Consider the following 6,447-nt stretch of genomic DNA (forward strand, 5'->3'; position numbering starts at 1 on the left):
TCGTTTGCTGAATGATGAATTAAGTAAAGCCTTGGGGAGTTTCCTCTGCTGCCTGTTCTAGTGTTTGTCATTTAGGTGTTTTATTTCATCTCTGTCATCTGCAGTTAATTCAGAATGAAACTGCACTCAGAAGAAGACATGTTGGAAAGTAAGGGCCCACTGACACGCGTTGAGGAGAAACAGGGAAAGTGGGAGTAAATGCTGGGATGTGGGCTAGTTTTATTTAAACAGAGGTAGTGTGAAGAATAATAAACAGTTTGCAGGGCACACACTCCCTGCTCTTTAGGAAACCTGTGGGATGGTGTTTACAGATAATTCTCTGTGGGGTTCTGGCCCAACACATGACCCTTAATTAGCTCTGTGTGAAGCGAGAAGCTAAGCCAGTCGAACTGCACAGTTTATCCTTTTAGAGGGAGCAAATATGTGTGAAATCCTCTCACACTGAGCCACAACAGAAGCGTCCTCTGGATTTATTGACTCATTAGTGGATTTAAGGTGGAAACTGCCTCAGGAGGCTTTACAAGTGTAGGGAGCAAAAACAAAATAATAATAATAATAAAATAAATAATAAGATTGAATCCCAAATTTGGGCTCAAGTCTATTGTAATATATGCAACATAAACAAAACAACAAACAAGCAAACAAATAAACAAATAATCTGCTCCGTCTGGAAGTGGTTGAACAGTCACATAAACATCTTTTTATTTACAATTTTAATCCGTAAAACTGAGCAAACTCCATGCTAGGCTCAAATTTCAAGATGTTTAGGCTTTGTTGGTGTGTGTGTGTGTGTGGTGTTAATAAGAATTTCTACTTCTAAACTTCAATGTCCCAAACACAGTCTCAAAAACACAGATTCAGATAGGGAAGCATACCTCACACCTAAGGAACCAATCCACAAATTAACCTTGGACCTGCTGCAGGTGGGCAGCTGATGGGTGGGTGCAGTTAGAGAGTTAGAGGCGGGGACTAATTATTAATATTAATAAATGAAGTTCAGGATAAGTGCGGATCGCAGTTGGTCGGCTGTGGCGACCCCGGACGGGAGCAACCGAAAGCCGAATAAGTTCAGGACGACGAAGTAGTGTCTCTTGGAAATAACTTCTACATCTTTGACTCAGAACAGAGTGGAGATGGTTAGGAGGGTGAATGTGATTCCAATTAATACAATAATAAGAATTATATTTCATTTTACTTCGACAGTTTTTTGTAATTAATAGACTCTATAGGGACTGTGTTCTGTTATTTGTTGTTATCTGTTGTTTGTTGATCATTGACAAAACAAGCACGGAGAAATGAAGGCACTGAGCAATGGAGAAGAAAGAGAACAGAGCAAAAACAGCTAAAAAACAGAGCTTCTGCTCCTCACTCCTCACTGCACCATCCTTGTTAGGAGGGTGCATGTGATTCCAATTAATACAATTATAAGAACTATATTTCCTTTTATTTCGACAGGTTTTATGAATTATTGCGGAATTTCGTGGGTATGGATGTAATTTGTTACATCCATACCCACCACCCCTGAAGGTACATTTGTGCCCACCCCCCCCTTTCCTGGAGGTGAAGACAGTTCTGGGGTCTTAACGAAATGTCTGTGACCTGCTTTTGTCAAAATACCACAAGGATCAACTACCCTCAAGCAGATCTGAACGGCTCTTTGTATCACATGTTTTCTGTCTTGCCATCCCACAAACCACTGACAGGATTGGGTTATTTCAGTCAGAACATCGGTGGACTCTACATCCCCAAATGAACGTGGGCCCATACACCAGAAAAAAACATTCGTAAAAGGTTTTATAGAATATTTTACAGCAGTCTATGAAATATTCATCTCTGGATGTAATTTGAAGCTACACCTTGAGTTCAAAAAGGCTTCGTGACTAAAAACATCCATGTTCTAGACTGCGTTTTCTTCTCATGTAAAGTATTGAAACTGTTGAGGCCTCAACTGACCTCATCTCGTCTCGCTCTCATCTCTGTGCTTATTAAAGAAGCAGCCATTTTAATAAAAGTTCTTCTCATCTCACAAGAGATCAGTGTTGATATTTCTTATAAAAAATAATTCCACAAACTTTTAAACTGCATTGTCCAGGAGAACCTGCTGAGATATTATAGAGACTATTATTATTAAGAAGAAGCTGCAGAGATACTACAGAGATCTCTTTGATTTCTCTTTACTGTGGCTTCTTGTCTCCTGATGTTCTCTAGTAGTATGTGGAAGTCATTGCTGATAAAGTTCTCCCGCTGCTCTGATTCTCTCTGTGATAACTCACTGCTGCAGACTGAACTGTGTCTGACTTAGTGTTGAACTGTTAATTAGCCCTGCGGAGGTTTCTCAGCTAAGCTTCAGAAAGCCTTTGGCTTTAGAGGCAGCCGTCTCAGTCAGAGCTCAGCAGGACAGAGGGATGTGGTGTGATCTGACTCCAAGCCTCTGACCCTGCCCCACGGCCCAGTGGGATGCTCTCTCTGCTCTCCTCTGAGTTCCAGATTGCAGCGGTGGTTTAGTATAACATTTTCCAAGTCAGATCGAAATATACACGCTGCCAGAGTTGATGTAAATCAGAAGCTGAGCCCTCGTCATCTCAAACACTATTTTGAAAACTTTCACCACGCTAATGTCGACCCCCCGTTGTCCTGTGAGATGAAAAGACAGACCCTTACTGTGAGACGTGTTTAAATAAGAAGCACCTCTACCATGTGGTTTGTTAATGGAGAGCATCTTTCTGTTGCGTTTAAAGCTGTCACCAAGTGTAGGTTTAAATTGTGTATGATGATGATTGACAGGTTACATGGTGATAATAGTATGGTGTCTGCTCTTGTCCCCACACAGCAGGAGGGAGTGAAGGGCAGGTGACTTTGCAAGATGCAGTCACCCAGGTAAGGGACTGTGTTCTGTTGTTTGTTGTTATTTGTTGTTATCTGTTGTTTGTCAATAATTGAAAAGACGAGCGCGGAGAACTGAGGGCACTGAGCAACAGAGAAGAAAGAGAACCAAGCAAAAACAGCTAAAAACCAGAGCTTCTGCTCCTCGCTCCTCACTGCTGTGCGCTCGGGGTCAGGGTGAACAGCGAGCGGCTCATTATCATTTAAAGGAACAGGTGCTGAAAGCGCGCGTTCTGAACAGGGCTGTTTACACAGGGGGAGAACACTGCTGTGGGGCTTGTTCCTTATGGTATTTTGACTAAAGCAGTTTACAGATATTTCTTTAAGATCCAGAAATGTGTTCACTTGTTGAAAAGAGGGACAGTATTTCCCCTTTAAGAAGATCTGTAACAATCCAGAAACAAAAAAGTTTGGCATTGTGTAATTAATAATTTATCTCTTATTAACTCACACTCCCCGCATATTTATATATTTGCAGTGGCTACTGAAAGTCATCCTTGGCACCGTGGGCTTGGAAAATGTCCCCCGCATTCAGTCGTTCCAAGATCATTTACAAACGGCTTTTTTGAGCTTAAAGAAATAAATAAAGGGTGACCAGAGGGATGATGTATTTGGCAGATGGCTGACTACTTTCGTCTGCTTTGGGAAGAGAAGAGAGGGTCATCTGTGGGAGGACTGAGAATCATTATGTGCATGACTCTAAAGGCTTTTCACAAATTTCAGTTTCCTAATGTCTATTTAAACTCATGTAAACAGATATTTAGTCTCACGTTGCCAGAATCTCTAGGGAGAGTCTAGGGAGAGACTGGTACCTACTACTGCAGGAAACGGAAACTTAACTGACATGCAAGTGGGTCAATCACAAGTCAGAAGGAGGCAGTTTTTGGTTCACGTCGAACCAGTGTCAGAGCTGGAAAACAAAATGATACACAGAAGTGTATATACAGATGTGCAGAGAGCCAATCAGAGCTGGCAGAATCCTGAAGAAATCTCTATCTCTTTGTGGGCGAAGCCTCTGTGGCTGAGACTAATGCTTATTCAGCCATATTCAAACTCTGAGAAATAGCGTGATGACAGGTGAAATCTTTTAAATATAGACCGTGTATATTTGATCTCTCAGTATGAGAGTGTTGTGAGAATGTAAATGAATATTAATGTATCCACCTTCAATTGACTGGCCCTCGCTCCTCCATATTCCTCAATGGTCAGTGACCACAGGACAGCTATTGTCCAGATAGTGTTGGTGTGCTATACTGAATACCAACTGTGTGTGTTTGTGTTTGTGTGTCACTGGTGCAAGTGCATCAAACACCGTGGTTAAGTGTCTTTTACACACATCAGAATCACTACTATGTCAATAACAGTCCACCAGCCAAAAATAGATGGACCAGGGCGGCTCTTTTGTCAAAAACTAAACTCTGATGATGGACAACACAAACTGGGCATCAGCAGACGAGCTCTCTAAAAGGGGGTTTCTGATAAAGTGGCCAGAGAGTGTATTCTCCAGGCAGAAAAAGTTGGAAATTTATCACTGTCATTTTACCTGTCTTTACCGGCTAATTATAACTGTTACAGCACTTCAGGATGTAAAACCCATAGTAAAAAGTGGCTAATCACCACAGTAATAATGTGTGATGATGATGATGATGATGTCAGCAGGAGGGAGGCTGATTAAAACAAACACTGTAATCAACAGATAAACGTTAAAAACAATGAATTTCCCTCATTAGAGTCCTGCCGCACTCGTGCTGATCCGTGAGGAACGGCGAGTCAGATCAGTTTCACGCAGCTCTTTAGCATAAACACTGAATGAACGCTGATAAACATTTAATGGGGACATTAGTGTGTGGACCAGGGGCCCACCATCCCACAGAAGGAAGAGAACTGAGTGAAAACGGTTAAAACACAGAGCGGCTCATTATCATTTAAAGGAACAGCTGCTGAAAAAGGGCTGTTTAGACAGGGGGGAAAGAAAGCTGCTGTGGTGTTTGATCCTTGTGGTTATTTGAGCAAAGTGGGTCCCATTTGTTTCATTAAAGCCATTTTGACATCGACCTAAACGTAGGCCTTTTAATATATAAATATTTTTGAAAATAACTGTCATAAGACAACATCAAAATAAAAAAAGAAGCCATTCACAGTATAGTACACATTTGTGGTGGTATATTTGTGTCCAGGAGAGGGCAGGAGAGAGCTAGTTTTCTGGAGAGTTTACAAGTCAAACAGCACTGTGTATATTTACTTTAGAGCGGATGATAAATGTGTGTAATTTGTGGCTAAAGGCAGAAATGTGTTTGTTCTCTGGGTGTTTAGCTCAGAAGCTGCACGTCCATTTCCCCAGAGGAATTAGGACTAATCCAGCCACCTTTTCTGCTTTTAGTTCTCTTCATTAGAATTAACTTTTGTGTTTCCTCCATTGCTTGATTTCATATTATTATTTTATTATGTATTTTTTTCTTACAACGGAGGTGCCATAAGAGGATTAAAACAGCGGTTATGGGCCGTTGCACCAATCAGGAAGTGTATTAACACCCAATGCATGTAACATGTCACTGCCAGGGGCTTTTAAAGGCATTAAACCTAGACGTGCTCTCAGCGAGTCCGACTCAGTAAGCCTCTGTAATGAGCCACTCTCAGTGACTTTGTTTATATCTCAACTGTTGAAATAAGCAGAAAATGTAGGAAATTAGGTGGAATTCTCCTTTCATTGCCTGACCTCTCTTGCTTGACTTCATTGTAAGCTCTGGTAGGCCTGCAGGTGGTCTTAGCTCTCTCTCTCTCTCTCTCTCTCTCTCTCTCTCTCTCTCTCGCTCTCTCTCTCTCTCTCTCTCTCTCTCTCTCTCTCTCTCTCTCACACTCCATCAATCTTAATCCTCTATGCCTCTGCTTCATTTTGCACCCCCTCATATTAATGCTGAACCTGTCAGTACGTCTTATTTTACACAGTTCAATTTTTTTCCCTCTTAATGAGGCTTTTCTGTTCATTCTGTTTTCTCCATTTCATCTCGTGTTGGTTTTCAGGTGTCAGCTTCACTGAGCCTATTGCCCGTTGACTCCCGGGTTGCTGTGGCAACCGCTCTGACTTAAACAGAAATGTACACATTCCCATTCTCCATTCCCACAAGGTCTGGGAGCGATATTACGCCTGGACTCATGGAGCTATAGCACTGTTGTAACATTGCATCCCTTTAGAACAAGAAATCATGTTGCTGCTCATGTTGCTGCTCTCTTGTATACTGCCAACTGAAGAGCTTACGATATGGACAACCATGCCTCATGGGATCATTGGTTTATCATTTGATGCAGAATATATATTGCAGGGGTTTGTGGGTTCGAGTCCTGCTCCGGGTGACTGTCTGTGAAGAGTGTGGTGTGTTCTCTCTGTGTCTGTGTGGGTTTCCTCCGGGCGACTGTCTGTGGGGAGTGTGGTGTGTTCTCTCTGTGTCTACATGGGTTTCCTTCGGGTGACTGTCTGTGAGGAGTGTGGTGTGTTCTCTCTGTGTCTGTGTGGGTTTCCTCCGGGTGACTGTCTGTGAGGAGTGTGGTGTGTTCTCTCTGTGTCTG

The sequence above is a fragment of the Hoplias malabaricus genome, chromosome X2, assembly GCF_029633855.1.
Source record: "Hoplias malabaricus isolate fHopMal1 chromosome X2, fHopMal1.hap1, whole genome shotgun sequence".
NCBI lineage: Eukaryota > Metazoa > Chordata > Actinopteri > Characiformes > Erythrinidae > Hoplias > Hoplias malabaricus.